Here is a 26,182-nt window from a genome sequence, read left to right on the forward strand (position 1 = left end):
CTTTGACCCAGTAAGCATGGCTCAAGGCAGACAGAGGCAGCAAGATAAATGATTTGAGAATGGTACTGAAAAAGAAGGCAATTGGGTGTCTGAATGTGTTTGAACTTTACTGACTACACATTTATTTATATATACACACTGGTTGAGTGTGGTGTTTCCATTGCTGCTGCCTGATTAACAGCCTTTGTTCATTTAAGGCTTTTTTTCATGACAGATTGCTTTCCTTAGTCAATATATATAGTGCTATAGGTCTGTATAACACATTTGTCTCACCCTCAGCTTTGTGCATTGCAAACTAACGATTTCAGAAAGTGATAGTATTTTCGGGGTATAGGACTTCCAGATTGCAGGCAAGATATGCTTATCGTTTGCAAATGGAAGAATTCTTCCATTTTTTTTTTTCTAGAAACACTGACAAGAGGAGTGGCAAGCAATGCATTATATGTCATGATTTAGATTAATTTTTTTAGGGGTAGCATTATAACCAGCTCAAAGACATTAAAACATTCACGCTTTTAATGCATACAGGAAGTAAAGTAAACCAGCTAAGAAGATAGATGTGTTCACAGAGATGCAGTACTGTTATTATATTACTCACTCTCCTGTTGGGTTTTGGTAGGATAATTCTAACTTTAACTATATATTTAGGGTATATGGCATAGTAAAGAGGGAAATTATTACTGGAGGAGCCATCAGAATGAGAACTTGATGTGCCACTCCAAATGTTTTGGCTACAGCACTGACCCTCAGCTCTTTTGTAATAAAGTTCAGTAATGCAGAAACATGCATATGAGTGCTGCTTTTTCAGATGAATGTTTATATTGTGCTTAGTTTCCTGATAGGAAACTTCCAGGTAAAAGCAGTGCAGGAACCTGACTTTGATACTCAGAAGTTCTTGCTTTCCTAGGTACCCACCGTAATTCCAAAGTCATTTACCTGTCTGTGTAGCTTGCCGCTAAACTACCTTTGTATGCATTCATGTGTTCCATCCTGGTTCTTCATTCACTATCTTGGCTAGTAGCCAAAGTTACACATTTCCACAGGGCAGAATAACACAGAAGTTATTTCCTTTTTAGGCCTTGAAAACGGTGATGAATTAGGCCAATCAGAGCATTGTACTCAAATAGTAGACAATCTGAGTCTCCCCACCTGCACTACAAAGTTTGTTCCCTGCTACATTTGGAGAAGAAATCTGGGATCATAAATCACTGATGTGACTTTGGAGACAGAGTGGCTGTCCTTCATCACTATATTGTTTTGAACACTACTTGAATCCCCCTCCATTTCTTTGACATGTTCCATCTTTTCCTGCTTCTGATTGGTGGGCATCTGCTTTCTTTGCATGATGCTGTATACTTTGATATACATTGATTTCCCAAATCAGCAAGCACATACATGCAGTTATACTTTCTTTTAATACCACCGCCTAGATATTCAGGGCACACGTGATTTGATATATATATATATATATATATATATATATATATATATATATATATGCAGACATACATATACATTTATAGAACGTGCAACTGTTGGGTGTCAAGCTTCAGTGTAACACATTAGTGATCAGTGATCTGCTGTCTGATCACTTATCGGTGAGATTTCTCCGTTTTTTTTAATGCTCAAGGTTGCAACATCTTAGAGATTTCTTCTTTCCATATAATGCAACTGTCTCAAAGTTAGAAAGTGTAAGTAGCAAGTGTGTGGGTAACGTGGGAGAAGTCCCTTTGCAAAAAATACTTAACAATGAAACAATGTGTTCTTATTGTTGCTATTTCACAGTCCATTCACTATTTACCAATTTCAGTAAGAAAGCCAATGACCTAACTATCAAACTTTAATCCTGGAACTGAGTCATTTGGCTGCATCCTTTAAATTTCTCTAATGGAGATGCTCAAATACAAATCTTAGTAGTCGAAAGAAACATTACTTTAATATTACAGACATATTCGGAAGACACATTTTACCAGTTATGTATATACTTAATGCATGTGTCTGCAAATGGCACACATTTTTCTTATATGTTTGCATGTAAGCTTTCGTATAGTAGTACACATCTGCTTTGTTCTCTTACAGTCACCATATTGTCTCAAGCAAACATGCAAAATGCATCAAGCATTGTGGTCAACACTTCCTAATATGCAATAAAGAAAATAGTCACTTTCTAGATTTATATACACGGTCCACAAGTGCACACCCAAAGAAACACACATAAGCAGACACGTACACAGATGCAGATATGATTAAATCTGTGCTACTGCAGAGTGAGGTTGAAGGTAATTATTTCAGTAGCTTGCTTAGACACCTTTCCCCAAAAGGCCATTTAGTACTAATTAAAAAAATATTAGAAGCACTTTACAGCAGGGGATACAAATTGGGAAACATACAGCTGGGTGATTAGAACCTTTTAAAAGGACAAACAGATTCAATGGAAATTCAGCGCGTAATAGGTACTGCATCTGTGGTATAGGCTTTTCTAATAACATGATATCGAGTAATTGTGTAATAATCCCCAAACAGCAGCTAGTAAACGAAGTGTGCATTTGGTAAGCTGCTTTCTATTTTATTTCTTGAACGGAACAATAAAAATGTAAAATCTCGTCAGCATCATTTGGTCCGCATAATAAACATGAATCATGCATCGCAGTGAGTGGGGGCGGCCATGACTGACAGAGGGAATGTAGCATTCATGTGTGTGGCGTGGTATTCAGAGGCCAAGATTTATAACCCTCTAATAAAAGATTACACATTATCCACTGAGATGCTTTAGACAGAGAAGGCAGGTTGTACAAGAAGGATCTATCTTTCTCTCATTAGATGTGAAACTAAGTGATAATATGGCTGGTTGAGACTAGAGAAGTTAATCAAAAGACAAGGTCGGCAGTGTGAAAATGGGCTTTAATACAACTGTAGTATTGCACTAAAAGATGATATTGCCTGTGTGCGTGTGTTTGTGTATGTGTGTGTGCACATGTGTGTATGTCTGTACCTGTGTTTGTGTGTGTGTGTTTTTGGACTGAGATGGTATGGATGCTGTGACCTTTGCGTTTCTGTGGGGCTTGATCCTTCTAGTGCATTCTGAGTCCTTTCATGTCAAGCATGCAGAGGACATCCTAGTGACTAATAGCTACCAAGTGGGGGCCTTTTATAACAATGTGAGGTAAAAAAAGCCAGTATGCTTAGGAGGGCATTACATGGGACTGGTTAACACTGTCAATCAGTAAAAGCCTGCATGGGCATGGAACTGCAGTTTGACAATCATTTTTGACCATTTTGAGAATTATTTTAAGAAGCCAGATTTATCAACGTAGAATGCACATTTGCTTTGATATGTGTTTGCTTATTGTCTGAACAACTACCTCACTGGCGAAGATATATTTATTGTCTAAAATTAGCATATCATCTATAGTTCATCCGTAGTTCACCATGAAAGTTATTTCAGTTAATTGCCTCTGTTGCAGTTTCTGTACTGCATAACCAATAATAACAGCAGGTAATAGAAATGTTTCACTTTCTTTACATGCCATGACAAACTATGAAATAAAAATGCATAGAGTTATTGATCAAAACAGTATTATTAACCACCACGGCCTAATTAGATTGCAGCCTTTTGGGTACTTCTTAGTATATTGGCATTTTTACACTTTGCTCTATAAAATGACTAGTACAGGTATCATGCGCTTTATTTATGAAACAATGCAATAAAAACTTTTAAAGAAACATAGGATTTTGTTCACTAACTGTTATGCCTGCATGTTTTCCTCTGTAACTTTATTTCACTCTGCAGTGGGTCTAGACGTATGGTACTCTTTGCATTGCATATAATTTCATTGCTACGTCATGAATCTTTTCAGGTAAAAACAATGCATGCTCACCTCATAGTAAACAAATACAAGCAACTCAAAAATGTTACATTGTACTAAAAAGTTAAAATAACAAAATTAATCGTCTCAGATCTCTCTACAAAATATGTCAGAAGTTTCTTTTTCAGTCATTAGAGTTAACTAAATATTTCTACTTTTTGCTAAAAAATTCAGCATCTCAAAACGTGTCTGATTACATGAGGAATACTAATGAAAGTCCTCTATTTGCTATGGCAAGATAGTTCACCTGATATGGCACGTTTTGAAAGGTACATAGTTTTGAAATATAAAAAATACAGTAAGACATGATTGCAAAACCCTTCAAATTTAATTTCAAAACCTGCGGTAGACAATAAAAACAATTACTTTGTATATATCCACACTGATGCCACCTGCCACATCTGTGGGGCAAAAGAAAGATTGCAGTAATGTTCACGGGTGGTCTTTCTAAATAATCTTTAATGTTGCGTTTTCTGTTATAAGTAAAATCAGGCAGTCATGTGCTTAATAATTTGGTGGTACCATCACACTGAAACATGAACCAATTTTTACATATGATATTTTTGATCTTCTTGACATCCAGGGAATAGTGCAATACCATGTTGTTCTGTGTATTAAATTCAGTCATGTTGAGGTTGTTAGGACTCCTGGACAATTTCCTCTTCAGTATACTGATGTCCCTGATTGCTGGACAGGACAGTTTTTTTTCTGAGAATGTCCAAGACATTTTGGGTACACATTCTTATTTTGATAATCCAAGTCATCTTGAGTTAACTTTTTATCCTTTCTGCTTTTAGATATACACACCATCTTATCAACTTTTTGAAAAACCTGATTAAAATAGTCTTTGTATTTGTGAAAAAACTAAATCCTTCATAATGGAGTTCACCAATTTATTACTGTCCTCTTTGCACTTCTTCATACCATCTATCATTCTCCTTAATAATTAATCAAGCCAGGTCAAGCCCAGCCCGATCAGTTTTAATAGCTCCAAATGAAAGGGACTGTTTAATTCCACCCCTTGTAGAGATTTCCAAAAACAAAGTCTATTTGGTACATGTCCTGTGTGTATGCTTTTGTGCAAATAAATGTTGTCCAATTGAAGAGATTTGTATTTAAAAAGATATTTCTCCAGACAATCAATCTGCTCTTTTATTGATAAATGATAACCATCACCTAATTGCATGTGCTTGCTATGTCCAGAAACAATCATATTGTCCAACCATTTATTGACTTTGGAGGCAGAAGTAAAATCTTGTGTCTCCCCACCAGATAACTTGTGTATACTTTGTGAATCCACCGCCTGTTGATTTTGAGCTTCTGGATTTCCAATGTCACCAGGTTCAATACTCCAATTATGAGAGAGCACGAGTAAATTGCTGGGTAAATGAGCGAGTTGCCGAACAAACAATGTTAAGTCAACGTGTTCAATAGCAGGTTACTAAACAGATCCTGAGAGCCACTGGCCGAAATAACCAGAAACTTTGAATATACAAACCAGGTGAAAAAACAAATAAACGAAAGAACCCAAAAGTGGTAATAAAACTCAAACTAAAACCAAACAAAAAATACAGTAAGCCTTACTCGCAAAACCTGTAAACTTTAATTTCAAAACCTGTGGTAGAAAATAAAAACTATAAAAACTGGTTTAGCACTTTCATCTATATTATTTTTATACATCATCAGAACCGTATAAAGGACTAAAAAGTTACCATCAAATACCCCTGGTGTATTGTACACCTCCATCAGCAACCAATCACAAATTAACTTGTAGGACAAACCCTGCAAAATTCCTAAAGAGCTGCTGTCAAAATAAAACAAATAAAAAACTTTCAGCAATTAAATAACAAAACATATAAAATATATATATGAAAATGTGTAAGAAAATAAATGTTTTAAATCATGTTAGCTCTCCTTTTCAATACACTAGTTATAGACATACTGTCATTAATCCCAGGTGGAATACTTCATCAAGTCTTAACTGCCAAAGCATCTCATGGTGCAACAAAGTCTTCTTCCAATCACCGGAGTATGCAGTGACTATCACTTGTTCAAGAACCAGAAACATACACTTAATGAAGCCCTCACTAGTCAAAGAGTGTCTAGCGAGGGAACTTCTATTGTCAGCACATTGCATATAATACAAGTGTTAATAAATCCTACAGTTGAGGGCATTAATTGTCTTGCCTATATAGAAGGCTTGACACTGGATGCAAAAAGCAAAGTAAACCACTGTCTTGGTACAACAGTTAAACTTACTGCCTTTCACACATATTTTTATTTTGTCATGCAGCCACCCTGTGTAATTGCTTTCTATATATCCACATTGATGGCACCTGCCACATCTGTGGGTCACTGGAAAGGTTGCAGTAATGTTCATGGGTGGTCATTCTAAAAAATCTTTAATGTTGCATTTTCTCTTACATGTAAAAATAGTCCGTCGTCTGCTTAATAATTTGGTGGTATCGTCACACTGAAACATGAACCAATTTTTACAAATGATATTTACGATCTCCTTGACATCCAGGGAATAGTGTAATACCATTTTGTTCTGAGTATTAAATTCAGCCTTGTCGAGGTTGATAGGACCAATGTTCTTGACCAGTCCATGTTTGATAATTGGGCCTTACCTACCCTGTCTCTCTGCCCAAACTTCAGTTTCAGTGGTGTTAAGCATAGAATGAGGGTAACCTTGATCAATAAACATGTTTTTAAGCACTGAAAATTCTTGCTGACCGACCTTATCATTGGAGGTAAGCCTCGACACTCTGATGTATTGACTCATCACATCTCTCTTTTTCTGGTGAAAAGGGTGACAACTGGAGAAAAAAAACAAAATGTGGGGTGTTCTGTAGATAGACGTATTATGTTCGACATCATGATGGACAAGCAAATTAGATGTATGAAACCTGACAAGGGGTGTGGCTTTGTGATTATGTACAATCTGGATTACACTGGTCGTATGTATAATCTTTTAGGAGAAACTGAGGTTTATGGTTCAGCCCCACTTAATGAGATTGACATTGCATATAGAAGAATTAAGGTTGCACAGGATGAACTGCTTTTATTTGACTACGTCACCTTGGAACTTTGTGAGTTTTTAAAGGTGACTGACCCTGTTCTGCCAAAGATTTTTGGGATTCCAAAGCTTCTTTCAAATATATCAGATCCCCCCACTGCGTCCTATCATGGCCTCTGCAGACTCTGTCATGGAACCCCTTGCAAAATTCATTGATTTAAAGCTTAAGAGTTTGTTTTGTAATTTCCAACATATTATCCATGATTTAATGGAATTTGTTGGATAAGTTAGAAAATGTTGTTTTGAACCACAAGAGTGTTTTTGCCACATGTGATGTACAGTCTGTTGTTGTTCTACTCTATAAAGTGGGCTTACAGTGGTTTGATGACATGGTCCACAAATTTGGTAATTTAACTGAAACTGATGAGATTCTCATCCATGAGTTCATGCATATTGTGCTTATGGGGAATATTACAAACAACTCACTGGTGTAGCTATGGGAGCCACTTGCATCCCTATATTTACTAATGGTGTATTACTTAAATGAGAACACAACATCCTTTTCCAGCTCCCATTATTTAGCATTGTATTGGTTATTATCATTATTTGGATGATTTGTTATTCATCTAGCAAGGTGACTGGACTCATTTTATAGAACTCATGTGATAAATGGAGATGAGTACTAATTTTTTTAAAGTTTACTCATCATATTGGTCCATGTGAGATCAACTAATTGGACATTAAAATTCAATGGTCACCGAATGGGGGTCTGGAGACCAGGATTTATAGAAAACTTACAGTTTGTAAAGCCTTTCTTTTTTCCTCCAGTTGTAACCCAGAAAAAGGGGGTTGTGAGGAGTCAATATATCAGTGTTGAGGCTTTCCTCCAATGATAGGGTGCGTGAGCAAGAATTTTCACTGCTTCAAAACATGTTTTTAATTGAGGTTACCCTGATTCTATGCTTTACACCATTGAAACTGATGTTTGGGCAGAGGGACGAGGCAGATATGGCCCGATTATAAAACATGGACTGGTTAAGAACATTGGTCCTGACAACCTCAACAGGGCAGAATTAAATACTCAGAGCAACATGGTATTACACTATTCCCTGGATGTCAAGGATATCAAAAATATCATTTGTAAAAATTGGTTCATGTTCCAGTGCGATGATACCACGAAAATCTTAAGCACATGATGGCCTGATTTTACATTTTAGAAAGACCACCCATGAACATTACTGCAACATTTCTGGTGACCCACAGGTATGGCAGGTGCCATCAGTGTGGATAGCAATTAATGCCCTCAACTATAGTATTTATCAACACTTATATTATATACAACAAGCTGACAATAGAAGTGCCCTCAGTAGACACTCCTGATTTGTGAGGACTTTGTTAAGTTTATGTTTCTGGTTCTTGAACAAGTGGTAGTCACTGCATGCTCTAGTACTTTATTGCACCATGAGATGTTTTGGCAGTTAAGACTTGATGCCAGTATTCCACCTGGGATTAATGACTGTATGTCTATAACCAGTGTATTGAAAAGGACAGCTAACAAGCTTTAAAATATGTACTTTCTTACACATTTTCATATATATATATATATATATATATATATATATATATATATATATATATGTGTGTGTGTGTGTGTGTATTTTACATTTTTTATTTAATTGTTGAAAGTTTTTTTCATTTGTTTTATTTTGACAACAGCTCTTTAAGAATTTTACAGGGTTTGTCCTTCAAGTTAATTTGTAATTAGTTACTGATGGAAGTGTGTACAAGTACATCAGGGGTATTTAATGGTAACTTTTTATTTCTTTATACAGTTCTGACAATGTCTAAAAAATAATATAGATGAAAATGGTTAACTGTGTTGAACTTTCTGCTTTATATACTGTTTCAAATCATAGGCTAATCTGTCATCTCAATGAATTTATTACTAATCTGCCTCAATAGCATCTAACTCCCAGCTGAGTATTATCAACAACTACTATGTAATTTTTATTTGTATACTAAATGCCATAGATTGTATTATTGGCTATTTATGTTATCAGTACCTGTGTTTGTAACTTGTTGTCCATTTTATTGTGTGTGATTGCTTGTACTATCACTATTATTTGTATTTTTCTGTTTCTTTCTGTGGAGCTTTCTTCCCCGGGCCTCCACTGAAAAAAAGACCTGTGTCCAGTCGGAACTTCCCGGTAAGCAAATGTACATAAATAATAAAAATAATTGTTTTTATTGTCTACCACAGGTTTTGAAATTATATTTTATGGGTTTTGCGAACATGATTTGCTGTTTTACTGTTTGGTTTTAGTTTTATTACTAGTTTCGGGTACTTTAGTTTATTGTTTTTTTTCATATGTGAATATTGAAAGTGAGCATGCTTTTCAAAACAGCTTAATAAACATCAGCTAGTTTAAAACCTAGATGGTAGTTATAGAAAACATTACTGCTTCTTTCCTTCATGGTGTGGCCCTTATCTTATTTCAACCTATGTTTTGACCGGTTTGCTGTTTAAAACATTACTAGAATTGAATAGCTGCTGTATTTTTCATTTTTGCAATTCAGACACTAACTATTTCAAAAAACTAAAGGTGGCACTTTTGTCTGCCATTCTATACCTGTAATTTGGGAAAGGATTCAGAGGAGCTGAAAATGTCAACTAATGGTTAATCAACAGGTTCATGCAGACTTCCATGGAGAACAGTTGCTTCCAGAGCTGCTTAAGCTGATGAATAAGATTCTTGTTGCAGTTTTGATATTTTGTTTGCTTACAAACCACTTGTTTTATAAAGTAAAATGTAATATTTTCACTTTCGGTCTTGGCTGGAATTTCCAAGGACCAACAAATACTTTAGCTGTTAAAATATTTTCAAAAATTACCTTAAAATGCACACTGCAAAAATATCTGGTTGTATTCTTAGTATAATATCAGTTTTGTCATTTATGTAATATTTTCAAACTCTGCATTTCACCTGTTGTTAAGCATACCTCTCATCTACTATGATTTGGATGTAGCACTATATGATTTTTGCACACCAGTTTGACATTACTTTTACTAGATTTACTGATTTTGTTTCATAAATGTTAACCAGTTTAAGAGTATATGCATTATTAAATAATGGGACTGAGCCTATGCAAGCATGCGTCTCAACTGTCCAGATTTTCACAGAATGTCCAGATTTGTGGCTCGTATTTTTGATCTGTTCCCCATAAAATTTGTGGTTTTCTGCCAAACCGCTCGGATGATCTGAAGATCAAAATCACTAAATAATGCTTTACATTTGAGTTTCAGACTTCAAATCCTTCAGAAAATGTTTGCTAAAACAAACCCTGTTACTCTAGCAACTTTCTAAGTTTATAATAGTAACATTTAAAATATGTCCCTATTTGTAGGCCATTGCACCCCCCCCCCCATCATTTTGTTAGGCTTTGTCAAGATTTCTTGCGTTAGAAGGTTGATAGGTACGTATACAAGGATTATTTATCACTAACCACATGGGGTCTAATGTTTGATAATCTTAATTCTGAAAGAACTGCTCCACTTTCTGACCAATAATTTTAATGTCTGTTCCTATGATTTTTGATGCTCAGAGATTGAGAAGTATGTTCATAAGTTCTTGTTTTTAAAAATATTAAATTAACATAGAACTCTTGCATATTTTCATAAGAAGACATAGCAACAATTCATTACAGATGAAACATGTATGATGTACATATAGTTGTATCTTTTGGCTTTTCCTGGTTAGGGGTTGCCACAGCGGAACTCCGGTTCGCTAATGATTGGTAGTAGATTTTGACCTACTGACTTGCCAGGCCTGGCGCACAACCTTCAACGAAGGTACGTCCCTTCACGCATGTCTCCACACAAAAGACGCCTTAGCTGAGAATCGAACAGGACAACGTCTTACTATGAGGCGACAACGCTACCGCAGCACCACCAGCGCAGCGTATGATGTACATATAGTAACAGTCTAAAATGTCAGTATGTAAGAGCCTTTTACATGTACTATTGCCAATGTGTACATTTTTTGATTGAGTGTATATGTAATGAACTCTGAAAATGAAAATAAAAATGCCAGATGCTGTCTTCTAAACAAGCTAGATGCTTAGGATTGAAGAAAGTAATTTATCTGTGAAACAGGGGGGCTTTAATGGAACTCTGCTAAACAACGCCATTGTAGGTAAGCTTTTTCACCTCCAAAATCTCAAAGTCTTTGATACAGTAAAATGTGACATTAGGGTCCCATTTGTTATAGCAATAACCTACGGTCAGGTGTGGGTAATGCTGCATATTACCCATGGTGGCTGTGGTTTGGTCACCAGAGCAAAGCCCAAGTGACCAAACAAAGCCAACTGTGGGTAAATCAGCACTATCCACACCCAGTTGTAGGTTATTGCTGTTATACAATGACATTATTTAAGAAAAAAATTACTTTTCTTAAATAGTGCCCTTGTATAACGGCACCATAGTGGTGTTCCTCTTTGTTTTTGCATCCTGGGGCTTTCTTGGTGTATTGTGCATGCGTATGGAATTTATGTGGTTATGTTCCCACCCTTACCCAGTACAGCAGTGCTTTGAAACAGAAAGAACAGATAAAGGAAGCTCTCCCTTGCTTCTTTTTTTTTTTTTATAAAGTATAAAATTGAGACATTTGGGAGGTACTAGAGAGATGGGAGGGAGAAAATACAAAGAAGGTCAGATACTTCTCTTTAATTTTGAACAACGTACCTGATCTTCCTAGTGTTTTCTCTGTCCTCTGTCCCATCTCTCTCATAGCTCTGAACTGTCTGGATTTTCAAATTTTATTTTATTCATTTTTCTGTGGTCAATAAAAATTAAAAAGTTATAGCATATATTAATAGAAGAAAGTCCAGGCATCTGGACTTTTTTCTATTGGTATATACTAGATATATAATAGGTGTGCTGTTTGGGCTGACCAGTCAACGTGCTTGTTTTTGAATGTTAATGGCCAGTCATTGTATAAATAAAAATGAATTTGTCTTTTTTTACATATGCCCTTAGTGACCTCCCTTAGAAAATGGCCTGTGACTGGCATACGCCAATGTTGTCTTTATGCCGATTCTGCTAGCATGACTTTCAGACTCTTTGCCTTCACAGTTGTAATAACAGCCTTCAAAACTCAAAGCAGAGGTTCCAAAATCATTGCATCTAAGTTTTGATAGTGTGTTCATCACAATCCAAAGCTGTCAGCGTAAAACACTTGACATTGGATAAAACAAGACTTTATTCTTTCATACTCCTGGCATCTCGACCAAAAGGTCTTCTAGAGAGTTCTGAGATACAATAACATCAGGAATTGATTTAGAATATTTTTACTGTTATTAGTTAATTATTGTCATTGGTTAATTAGATATGAACATACTATACTCTCTTTCAGTGAACAGGTGAGAAAACATTTAAATTAAAATCTACCCATGGTGTGGTACAGTAATACAGTTTGATTATAATCTGAATATGCAAAATTTTCACTGCATGACATAAATTAAAACAAATCTTTTCTCTAATCCTCTAGGTATGTCTATGATTTTTAATTTTTCCCCAGTTTGATTTAATTAGTTTAAATAATTGAGGGGTACATTTTATTCATGGAGTGGAATGCAATATTTATCCAGAACCTACCTTCACTTAGTTGACTAACAGTGCAAAAAGTAATATTAATTTTACCCTAGAATATTGTTTTCTATAGTTAACTGCCAGTGTTTGTTGAAAAGACCTTTCATGACAGTGCAGTACTTACTTACTTCCTCCTTTGAACCTCTTATTTTTTTTTTGTTTGGCAACAAACAGTAAAATGTGTTTGCCTATTTTTAATCATGTTGGCATTCAAGTTCTTGAAGTACTTAATATTTCAATGCAGACTTTGGGAAAAAAAAAACAGTGATTATAAATTGCAATCTTTTTCCAGCTCAGAATATTCCCTTTGTACGTCATTGTAAAAATAATTTCATGTATGTTATTGTTTGAAGCATGCATGACTGCACACACTGTTTAAATGACAAAGGCCATCTGCAAGACCCATTATGATAAAATGTTACGTCTGCTTTTCTGAAGTTGTGGCTTAAACAGTTTGCTATCCTACTCAAGTTAATCATCTTATTAGCTTTGACCATACAAAACAGTAGCACAGCTGTGAACTGCTATTACAAATGGTGTCTGCACCTCCAAACACAGCACAATGTTCAGAGGCACACTGTTTCCTTTAACAGTGCAACCTCCAATCCTTCCCTTTCTAAAATAATTTATCTTCCTCTACTTTCTCCACTTCATACCATTAATTGGTAGCCCTGCAAAAGTTTAGTCACATTGACTTGGAAGAAGGCAGATGTTGCTGGACATTCTTTCAAATGGGATTATTTTCAGTGAAGTTGAAGTACTGCTTAATATATCTGAGACCTGAAACACAGACCATGCACCAATCTGTGGTAATTTTTTTTTTTGCTCACTTTACATTAGACAGCAATGGCCAGACTGTATTTAGTGTCTATATGATAAGCAGCTGTTCTTTATCTGGCTTCATTCATTTACCTAATTTAATCTGGAATTCATATTTTTTATTTGTGCAGCAATTATACTGACAAGTGTGAAACATTTCAAGGGTCACTGTTCATTAGTTTCTGTCTATTGGACTCATTCCAGAAAGGAGAAAAAGGTTTAGAAGTAGGTGGGAGAATAAGACCCCCCCAAAAAAATCTGGTTATGTAGGATTCCAAAAGGGATACATAAATACACAATAATGACACACAAGAAAAAAAGAAAGAAAAAAAAGAATATGTACTTATAGCACTAAATCAATGTCTCAGCCTAATGTTGCCATTTTTGCCTCCACTACCAAACACTTTTACAAACATACATGCTACAAATACATTGGCTGTGTGTACATAATAAATTATAACTATATTTTCTGATGAGATGTATACAGTATGGTAGCCAAACATTTGTCTGAATACATAAACATGCAAACACAGGCTTCACTCAGCTTTACCAGGCCAAGTTGTGATGATGGACCACTGCCAGGTGACCTGTGTTTGACTAGCAGCATGGGTGTCAGTGTTGCCATGCAGAGAAGAATAAGTTTGAGTAACTGATGCCATCTCACCCATCCTGGGGGAAGGGAATCAGTTAGGTGCACCACATTAGTTACAACTAGCAGTGGGGTGACAGTCACAGGTGGGGGAGACCACCTAATGCTGAGCTGCTGTAGCATTGTGACCACGGCTGAATCAGGCTGTCACTGTATTAAGGAACTGTTCAATCAGCTTTACCGTTTATCAAAACTAGCCTATCTTCATAATAATACCTCCTATTACATTAATACCTGACCATGAGGTGAAGGAGATCAGTCTGAATTCCAAGAAAGGGTCAGTCTAACTATCAACCATTAAATCACAGCAAGTTTCTAGAGAAATTAAATAGGATTGGGCTGGTGTCCTAAGTAATAATTAGAATAAGAAATGGACTGGAAGAAGAGATTGAATTTAGAGTGAGTAACTCACTAAAGAATACAAACCTGGAGACCAGTTAAGTGTTCCAAGGATCCTTGATGGAAACGCTCCTGGTAACACATTTGTGCCAGATTTAACAATCTTACTGGAGACCATTATAATCACATTAACTGAAGGTTCAAAGACTGGTGCTGTGGTCATGATAGGAGAGGCATTTCTCCAGAAAGACTTGGTACATAATTCAGTGTGAATAGATTAATGACATTTGGTATGTAGAGCAAAAAATTCAAGGTTATATGGATTAATTTGAAAAATCTGATGGAAATGCGCCTTTAAGGAGAGTTAGGTACAGGTATAACCTAGTAGGAAAAAGGTGTTTGCTGAATCATGTGGTACACTGTAAAAGGGAAGAGGTGAGTATTAGTAAGGATGTTGAGTCAGTAGAGGATTTCTAGTGATACTGACGTCATTCTCCCTTTGTATGGGCCATTGGTAAAGCTGCTTTCAGATATTTTGCCATATTCTGATACCCATACAAAGAAAGAAAGGAATATTAGATTAGTTGAAATCCTGCAGTCCATTATCAAAGAGAGGAAGCTTGATATGCACATATAGTAGAAGAGAGACAGGAGGGTCCTGATTTGGGCATAGAGCTGAAGTCGAAGAAGAGTGTGAGGAGAAGAGGAAATGAGGAACACTTGGAACAGAAAATATCCAGTACTAATGGAAATACTCTTTGACTGAGAAGGTGGTAGTGCCCTGAAACCTATTGACAGAAATGTTGGTACACACTAATTTTGTGGAGAGGAAACAAGGTTGAATGTGACAGACTGAAGAAATGATTATGTGTGTGTGTGTGTGTGTGTGTGTGTGTGTGTGTGTGTGTGTGTGCGTGTGTGCGTGTGTGCGTGTGTGTGTGTTTGGAGGGGGTTGTTGCATACTGTTTCCTATCAATATATCAACACTGTGGCATTCTTGAATGATCATAGGTCTTCTTATGTTGGCAGTTTGATGTGTTCCTATACATAGAGAACTACATTTAAGTATTATGCTTTTTCAAAGTTTGCAGAAATTTGTCAAGAACTCTTTAAGTCAGGACAAGTAGCTAGAATACAAGCATTCTTTAAACCAAATATAACACATTATGTACACAATGAACAAATTCAGACTATTCCTGGGTTTCAGAAGTGGTTTGTTATATCAGGCATCTTTGTTTACATAGCTCTACCTACGTGTTAACTGTAGCTGTGAGTCCTGCTCAGCTGTGATTAAAGCCTCAAAGCTGAGCTGTAATATTCTGTTGTACACAGGTTGTTGGCACAGAACGGGGAACACATGGCACTGCACAGATGTAGTCCTCATCTGTTTACTGTCAGAGGTACTGTATGCATTTTTATATTTTCAGAATGGATTAGGCATGTTTCTTCATATTGCTTCAGTTTTCTTCAGCCTTGGCAACAGAGATGAAGATCTTTTGTCTTAGGAGCATGCCATAAAATCCCTTGGATGACTCTATTGTGAGAGTTAAGGTGGGATTAGCTTCCCTGGCAGTGGTGCAAATGAGAGGTAGTCAATCAAGGCTTTTCTAGACTCTCCTTCTTTGTTTCTATTTTTTTCTAATGGGAGTTGGCGCTGTATGTCCTAGCTAACAAAACATGCATCCTGTGTCATATTTATATGTTCCTCTCCATTACCTGACCTTCATGCTTGAACCTGCAGAAAGGACTTCTCTAGTGACAGTCACTGAGATTGGGTTTTTTTTTTTTTTTTGTTATTTTTTTCTGGTTATTTTTGTTTCTTTTCATTTCTGCTCTGTATTTGTGCACAAAATGCACATAGATTTGCTGACAGAAAGTTGCACAATGGGCTCAGAGAATGCCAGACGTTTAACTGCAAACAAATATTTAAAAAAATGGGCTGAATATACCAATGTGCAGGAAATGTGGATATGTTACCTGTGAATGGTAGCTGGAGATTCCCCTGAATAAGCATTTATTCTTCTGTCTTTCCATATGGATATTCAAGAAAACGATTCTTTTGGCACAGGAAATTGCTGACGTTTTTTTCTCCATATACAAGTTCATAGGTGAGTGAAGGCTTTAATGGACTTAACTGGCAACATGGCTTAATAAGCTAAATTAGTTTATTAGAAATACATCCCGTTGACCTGAGTTTAATTCCTATAACTTTCAAATGCATACTGCTTGAAACTGAACCTGTCACATAACCACTAACATGCTGTGACTAACCCCTGAAAGACCTACCTATATATGCTATTTGTATAACATTACAATCAGAAGAATAAATTAAACATGAATAAAGTATAATGACTCAAATAATCTAAAGTCCTGTAATATAAAGCCCATCATTCAGTTGCAGATCATTACAAAGTTCTGTAACCTTTTGGCTTACTTTGCTATTTTAGAAAGTAGCAGACATAAAAGCTGCTCAAAGCAGACCACTGCACACTGGATGAGTGCATTTTTTCCCTGTATGTTTTATGATCTTGTTCCCTTTTCTTGCTGACCTTAGGTGGTAACGAGCCCTATTACCCACCATGCCTATCGCAGGCAGAGGCCTGATCACCTTCGCACTACAAGGAAGAAGGGCTGTTTAATTATGTCCTTCTCTTGTTCCCCTCACAGCGCACTGCACTGTACACAATGCGTGAAGCACAGGCAACCTTGAAGTTGTATTTCCTTCCAGTAGTAGTAGAACAGAGAAAGCTGTTGCATTCGAACAGCTGGAGAAGGGATGTTTAATATACACATATATATATATATATATATATATATGTGTGTGTGTGTGTGTTACTCTAGTTGTTTGACAGCACTTACCTGGTATGGTGTCTGCAATCTCTGCCTGCCTCTAACCAGGTTTCCACTATTCTCTTCAGAAAAGGTGACCTGGTTCTCTGTTACGGTTTCCTGTGCCCTGTGACCAGCACTGCGGCTTGGTGTAACACTTCTAACATTGATAAACACAGGAAATATTTTAACATTTAAGCAAGTACCTTCTTACAACACAATTTATGGAAAATGTGCAAAAGACATTGAGGTATTTCTTTATTAAATGGTTTGTGTGGCATCCAATTTGCATTTCTTTATTACTGCAATCTCTGTGCAGAGCTTTAGCATACAGAAAAGATTTTATCAGCCTGGAGAATTGCATGGTCAAGGAAGTGCATCTGATCCCATGTGCTGCAGAGCCCTATAGCTGATGGAAACAATAACAAAGGCAGCCAGGAGTGTAGCCAGGAACTTGGAATCATACCTCTCAACCTTTTAGGGCATGAAATCTACACAAAGCTAAAAATAACAGTGGGACTAAGGCCTAAAAATAGGGACACATTTTAAATACTGCTCTTATAAACCTAGAGAGTTGAAAGAATAACAGGTTTTGCATTAGCATGCATCTTCCAAATCACATGAAGTCTGAAATTCAAATGTCTGTCACTATTTAGTGATTTCGGTCGACGGAGATTTGCCAGTAAATCACAGACCACAAATATAAGCATAAATGTGAACATTCTGTGAAAATCTGAACAGTTGAGAGGTATATTTGGAACGTGTACCAACGTTCACACTGTTTCATTCTGCAGGGAATAGCTAGAACTATCTAATTCATACACTGAACTCATGCTTTGGTATCTACTCCAAAATGGCCATCATTCTTTCCTGTGATATATGACCTAAATACAGAATCAGAGCTGCAGCATAAATATTACAATTATTATCTTAAACGTTTTTAATAGTATTGCTACTGATATAGACAGCATATGTATGCTCAGCACCCTTGTACTTGGGCACAGATGTTCACCAGTGGTGGGATAGTAGTTTACAGTTTGCTCGTTCAGGTCTGTAATGCTGTCATTTCACTTCTTCTGGGAACCATTAATCTTTACATACATAAAAAGAGTTGCTGTTAATAGAGGAGAGACTACAGCCAACATTGTCAGCTAATTTTGGCATGTAAGGTCACTCATTTTCCTACAAATGTGCTGTTTACATTTATAATTCCATTATTTGTCTCATAATATCACATTGTGTGATGTTTCAGCCTTTGCCATTTCCATGAAAATTCTTCACCTGCCCATTACCTGAGAGTCTCCATCACAGCTCTGAGTTATCAAATGAATGCTGAATTTTTACAAAAAATGTATTGCTTACACAAAGACATTAATCTGATAAAGCTACAGTACTACATTATTCTCATAGCAGAAAATAATTTCCAAAGTCAGAGTAGACTCCAGGCATATTAAATAAACACCTGAGAGAAAAAATAGCATGTAAAATCAAAGGATTATTTAGATGCATTATGTTTTTAATGTAGCATCCATCACTCAATACCACTATCAACTTTTGCTTTTGTTTGCTGGGTTTGTCTGACTGGATTTAGTCAAAAAACCTTTTCAGCAGTAGCCTGGGGAGAAAAGCTCCAACATACTTCAAACATTTTTAACCATACATTCAGTAATATAAATGTACAGACATTAAGTCATATACATTAACAATTATGCAAACATTCGCTAATTAAATTGCATTTATATGAAAACAGAGGCAACTATTACAGTGTAAAAAATACTTCTGCCTTAGAAGATGTTGAATATTCAGCATCTGATGAGATATATTAGTAAGTTTATTATATATATAACAGATGATGTCATTAGTGCTTAGAATTTCAAAGAACTGGACGTGAGAAAAGAAACCTGGGAAGGCACAATCTGTTAATATTGTATCTAAGAGGTGGGGTATAACACAATTCAGAGAGAATTTTATATTTATATATATATATATATATATATATATATATATATATATATATATATTTATATATACCAACCCTGAGATCGCGGTACAGTGGGGAAAAGGGTAAATTCCCAATTAAAGCAAGTCCATGTAGATTGCAGTACAGTGAGGATTTGGGAATTTACCCTTTTCCCCACTGCAGGTTGGCTATATATAATTATAATATATATTATGTGTGTGGTGTGTGTGGGGGTGCATGGGAGCTTGTCCCCTACAAAAAAGTAGATTTTTTTTTTTTAAATTTGAGTTTTCGGAAACTCGGATATATGGTCTCGACCATATGAATTTCAAGTTTCTGAAACTGAATAATATAATATAAATCCGTAAATATATATGGCTATCATAAAGTTCATATTAGAAGTATAACAGTGAGGTTTAGCAGTGTCATAAAATGAAGTATCTAGCTAGGAGATGTTAGTAAAACTGTTTAGGTAATAGAGAAGACTGGTAGCATGGGTCCTAGAATTCTGAATGAAGAGAACTACTTTGACAATATGGCAAGCTGCATGCACCTACAGAGGTGTACCAGACAGTATTACAGCGTAGTTAATTGCTATAACCTATTAGAAATATTTACAATATATGTAATATTCTAATAAAAAGCTAGTCAGGTAACCTTTCACATAACACTTAAAATAGGAAAAACATAAACTACATTACCAGTTAATCAGCCACACAGCCTAAATGTAGTTGTTTAGGAGACTTTCTCAGTAGCATCAGGGCCTATAACCATAGAATAATTTATCACCTTCAATATTCACTGCCACTTCTCAAAAGTACTCTGTTTTTAATTAATCTGAAGTATTGAAGTCCTGCACAATATCTGTCACTGGAAATCACTGTATTTCTTCACCCCCTCACCTTCCTGTAAAGTACTTATATTTCTCTGTGGGAGCCACTGTTTCTCAGCTCTCCTTCTGTGGAAATGCATATTCATATTGATTAATCCATTATCATGTGACCTGTGCTGCAGTCTGGCCTGCATGCCTTCTTGGTGCTGGTCATTTCCTAATGGTAAGGGGCTATTCCTGACAACACTATGTCTTGCTACCTTCATGATCAGTGGTGGAATGGGATTGTTTTCTGTACCTTAAAGCATGGCATTACACATTTGCCCGTGCATCCTGCCCTGAAAACTGAATTTAAAGTCACATAACAATTTTCTATGTAAGCAACAATTGTGACAGGCAGTCAATTTTAGTTCATTCATGGTTACTGTATATTTTAAAATATAGATACGGTAAATATCTTTTCCTCTAATTTAACCTTCAGATAAATGCTTATATATCTACCTACATTCTTTTGTCTTTGAAACATAAATCAACAACTAGGCAAGTCTCTTTTGATTTTCTTCAATAAAATACTTTGATGCAGGTTAGGGACCCTGTTTTGAATTGTTTTTAGATATTTCTGCACTCTCATCTTAACTTGACATTTTGCTTTCCGTGGGCAGAACAGTGGACAGTAGTTGTAAGCAATGTCATACACTCATATCAGAGTGTGATATTCCATTGTGTTTCACTTGCAGTATAACAAAAGACCACATCTGAATAACCCTTTTGAATGTTCTCAAGGGTACAAACCTATTAATTGGGAACCCACATTTACCACATCAGGAGGAGACCACTTGATCCCCAGTGAGTTGACTCAAACCTAAATATCTGGCTACTAAGTTCTTAGGTTTCCTTATCTATCCTTTATATGCACCACCAAGAACCTTATTTAAAATATATTATTTAAATGGTCCTTCGTCAAATCCAGGGATTTAGTTTCATGGTCCCTAGTGTTGACTCAGTAAACATACTCCAAGCTGATGCTGTGTTGACTCAGTAAGCATACTCCAAGCTGACCCTGTGTTGACTCAGTAAACATACTCCAAGCTGATCTTGTGTTGACTCAGTAAGCATACTCCAAGCTGACCCTGTGTTAACTCAGTAAATAAAAATGAGGGAACAGGAACCACAGCTAACGCTCGTACATACATGAGAGGAAAAAAAAATCCTTTGTCCACACAATAACGGGTTAGCTTCAATACACCAGTCTTCAGTCTTCTTCAACCATTTTTATATATATACAAATCTGTATATATAGCCAGAAAAAATCAAAAGAAAAATTTAAAAAACCACATATTAAACACTGAATATATGATGTTAAAAAAATACATCTTGTAAAAACTAAAAAAAAAAATATATATATATATATATGCATGAAAATACAATAATATATAATAATATATAACATATAAAATATAAAATGACAATAATACTAAATACTAAAATTATAAATTTTTAAATTGCTTTTTTTATTTTTTTATTTTTTTTATTTATTATATATTGCCAGAGAATATATATATATAATTGTAGTCAGATTTTATTATGTAATATTTTTTTTACAATGGGGTTGTGTAAAATTTTTAATTATTTTTATATGTTCTTATATGATATGTATTTTCTATCACATATATATATATATAATTTTTTTTTAGTCTTTTACAAGATGTTTTTTTTTCATATATTATTCAGTTAATTTAATTTTTGGTTTTTTGTTTAATTTAACCTATATTAAAATCTTTAAAAATTTTCTTTGAAGGATTTTTGCTATCCTCCTCGTGGTCGAGCTTCCGTTAGGGGGTGTTCTGTTCCTTATTTTCAAACTGACCCTGCGTTGACTCAGTAAGCATACTCCAAGCTGACCCTGTGTTGACTCAGTAAGCATACTCCAAGCTGACCCTGTGTTGACTCAGTAAGCATACTCCAAGCTGACCTTGTGTTGACTCAGTAAACATACTCCAAGTTGACCCTGTGTTGACTCAGTAAGTGTACTCCAAGCTGACCCTGTGTTGACTCAGTAAGCATACTCCAAGCTGACCTTGTGTTGACATCAGTAAGTATACTTCATGCTAACCCTGAGTTGACTCAGTAAGCATACTCCAAGCTTACCTTGTGTTGACACATTAAGCATACTCCAAGCTGACCCTGTGTTGACTCAGTAAGCATACTCCAAGCATACCCTGTGTTGACTCAGTAAGCACACACCAAGCTGATCGTGTGTTGACTCAGTAAGCATACTCAAAGCTGACCCTGTGTTGACTCTGTAAGCATACTCCAAGCTGACCTTGTCCTGACTCAGTAAGCATACTCCAAGCTGACCTTGTCCTGACTCAGTAAGCATACTCCAAGCTGACCCTGTGTTGACTCAGTAAGCATACTCCAAGCTGGCCCTGTGTTGACTCAGTAAGCATACTCCAAGCTGACCCTGTGTTGACTCAGTAAGCATACTCCAAGCTGCCCTGTGTTGACTCAGTAAGTATACTCCAAGCTGACCCTGTGTTGACTCAGTAAGCATACTCCAAGCTGACCCTGTGTTGACTCAGTAAACATACTCCAAGCTGACCCGGTGTTGACTCAGTAAGGATGCTCCAAGCTGACCCTGTGTTGATTCAGTAAGCACACACCAAGCTGACCCTGTGTTGACTCAGTAAGCATACTCCAAGCTGACCCTGTGTTGACTCAGTAAGCATACTCCAAGCTGACCCTGTGTTGACTCAGTAAGCATACTCCAAGCTGACCCTGTGTTGACTCAGTAAGCATACTCCAAGCTGACCCTGTGTTGACTCAGTAAGCATACTCCAAGCTGACCCTGTGTTGACTCAGTAAGCATACTCCAAGCTGACCCTGTGTTGACTCAGTAAGCATACTCCAAGCTGACCCTGTGTTGACTCAGTAAGCATACTCCAAGCTGACCCTGTGTTGACTCAGTAAGCATACTCCAAGCTGACCTTGTGTTGACTCAGTAAGCATACTCCAAGCTGACCCTGTGTTGACTCAGTAAGCATACTCCAAGCTGACCCTGTGTTGACTCAGTAAGCATACTCCAAGCTGACCCTGTGTTGACTCAGTAAGCATACTCCAAGCTGACCCTGTGTTGACTCAGTAAGCATACTCCAAGCTGACCCTGTGTTGACTCAGTAAGCATACTCCAAGCTGACCCTGTGTTGACTCAGTAAGCATACTCCAAGCTGACCCTGTGTTGACTCAGTAAGCATACTCCAAGCTGACCCTGTGTTGACTCAGTAAGCATACTCCAAGCTGACCCTGTGTTGACTCAGTAAGCATACTCTAAGCTGGCCCTGTGTTGACTCAGTAAGCATACTCCAAGCTGACCCTGTGTTGACTCAGTAAGCATACTCCAAGCTGACCCTGTGTTGACTCATTAAGCATACTCCAAGCTGACCCTGTTTTGACTCAGTAAGTATACTCCAAGCTGACCTTGTCCTGACTCAGTAAGCATACTCCAAGCTGACCTTGTCCTGACTCAGTAAGCATACTCCAAGCTGACCCTGTGTTGACTCAGTAAGCATACTCCAAGCTGGCCCTGTGCTGACTCAGTAAGCATACTCCAAGCTGACCCTGTGTTGACTCAGTAAGCATACTCCAAGCTGACCCTGTGTTGACTCAGTAAGCATACTCCAAGCTGATGCTGTGTTGACTCAGTAAGCATACTCCAAGCTGACCCTATGTTTACATCAGTAAGTATACTTCCTGCTGACCTTGTGTTGACTCAGTAAGCATACTCCAAGCTGACCCTGTGTTGACTCAGTAAGCATACTCCAAGCTGACCCTGTGTTGACTCAGTAAGCATACTCCAAGCTGACCCTGTGTTGACTCAGTAAGCATACTCCAAGCTGACCCTGTGTTGACATCAGTAAGTATACTTCATGCTGACCCTGTGTTGACTCAGTAAGCATACTCCAAGCTGACCCTGTGTTGACTCAGTAAGCATACTCCAAGCTGACCCTGTGTTGACTCATTAAGCATACTCCAAGCTGACCCTGTTTTGACTCAGTTGACTCAGTAAGCATACTCCAAGCTGACCCTGTGTTGACTCAGTAAGCATACTCCAAGCTGACGCTGTGTTGACTCAGTAAGCATACTCCAAGCTGACCCTGTATTGACATCAGTAAGTATACTTCATGCTGACCCTGTGTTGACTCAGTAAGCATACTCCAAGCTGACCCTGTGTTGACTCAGTAAGCATGCTCCAAGCTGACCCTGTGTTGACTCAGTAAGCATGCTCCAAGCTGACCCTGTGTTGACTCAGTAAGCATGCTCCAAGCTGACCCTGTGTTGACTCAGTAAGCATACTCCAAGCTGGCCCTGTGTTGACTCAGTAAGCATACTCCAAGCTGACCTTGTGTTGGCTCAGTATGCATACTCCAAGCTGACCTTGTGTTGACTCAGTAAGCATACTCCAAGCTGACCTATTGTTGACTCAGTAAGCATACTCCAAGCTGACCTATTGTTGACTCAGTAAGCATACTCCAAGCTGACCCTATGTTGACTCAGTAAGCATACTCCAAGCTGACCCTGTGTTGACTCAGTGTGCATACTCCAAGCTGACCTTGTGTTGACTCAGTAAGCATACTCCAAGCTGACCCTGTGTTGACTCAGTAAGCATACTCCGAGCAGACCCTGTGTTGACTCAGTAAGTATACTCCAAGCTGACCCTGTGTTGACTCAGTAAGCATACTCCAAGCTGACCCTGTGTTGTCTCAGTAAGCATACTCCAAGCTGACCCTGTGTTTGCTCAGTAAGCATACTCCAAGCTGACCCTGTGTTGACTCAGTAAGCATACTCCAAGCTGACCCTGTGTTGACTCAGTAAGCATACTCCAAGCTGACCCTGTGTTGACTCAGGAAGCATGCTCCAAGCTGACCCTGTGTTGACTCAGTAAGCATACTCCAAGCTGACCTTGTGTTGACTCAGTGTGCATACTCCAAGCTGACCCAGTGTTGACTCAGTAAGCATACTCCAAGCTGACCCTGTGTTGACTCAGGAAGCATGCTCCAAGCTGACCCTGTGTTGACTCAGTAAGCATACTCCAAGCTGACCCTGTGTTGACTCAGGAAGCATGCTCCAAGCTGACCTTGTGTTGACTCAGTAAGCATACTCCAAGCTGACCTTGTGTTGGCTCAGTGTGCATACTCCAAGCTGACCCTGTGTTGACTCAGTATGCATACTCCAAGCTGACCCTGTGTTGACTCAGTATGCATACTCCAAGCTGACCCTGTGTTGACTCAGTATGCGTACTCCAAGCTGACCCTGTGTTTACTCAGTATGCATACTCCAAGCTGACCTTGTGTTGACTCAGTATGCGTACTCCAACCTGACCCTGTGTTGACTTTGTATGCATACTCCAAGCTGACCTTGTGTTGACTCAGTAAGCGTACTCCAAGCTGATAGCTTCATATCTTTGGTCATGCAGCATGAAAACACCATCACCAAAGGTTTTGAATGATTCCATTTGATATTTGACCCTGACTTTATATGTCCACTTATAGACTGCTGAATGATTAAGGCATCGTGTTGTTTAGTTTTGAACGATCAGGTTTGCGTATCTCATCTTCTCCTGGGTCGAAAATTATAAATTCTTACCCACTTTGGATACACACAGTGCAGTTAGACATATTATACCAGATGTATAGGCTGGACCTTTATACATTCTTTGCATCACTCTCCATTACCAATCCCTTTTTCTGATGATGCAGTTACCTGGATTAAGATGGGTACATGGACAGTATTAACCACTTGATATTTCTAATTTATTTTTCCTCTTTCCGTCTGTCGGTTTTAGTCCTGTCTTTGTATGTATGATATAAAAATTGAATAAAGGGCATTATAGTTTTTTTTTTTTTTTATTGCATATTCTGTGAACACGTAATCTGAGTGGGGTCTTCCTGGAGTTCAGAATGACTTGATAGCAACACTCAGCCAGTTAACACTAATGATTATGGTACATTTTTCGAAATAAAAAACAATGAGATTATAATCTTCTGAAAATAATTTGATATTAAGCTTTTCACAATAAGTAGTGCTATTTTCTGAAAATAACCTGACTTCAAATAAACTGCAGTAGCGCTATTAACAAAATAATTATTGGGCAAACTTGGATGAATTTAAGCAGAAGGCATCAAAAGCTATTGAGCTGCATCATAAAAAATGAAAACAAGTTAT

At 37.3% G+C, this 26,182-nt stretch overlaps 1 protein-coding gene across 1 annotated transcript in view; it reads left to right on the forward strand.

Moving 5' to 3' along the window:
* Positions 1 to 26,182, forward strand: part of CADM4 (cell adhesion molecule 4) — a 1,113,916-nt gene that overhangs the window by 71,081 nt on the left and 1,016,653 nt on the right. The gene's annotated exons all lie outside the window — the stretch shown is intronic.

The sequence above is a fragment of the Protopterus annectens genome, chromosome 8.part0 (genome assembly GCF_019279795.1).
Source record: "Protopterus annectens isolate FY-2018-M chromosome 8.part0, PAN1.0, whole genome shotgun sequence".
Classification (NCBI taxonomy): Eukaryota; Metazoa; Chordata; order Ceratodontiformes; family Protopteridae; genus Protopterus; species Protopterus annectens.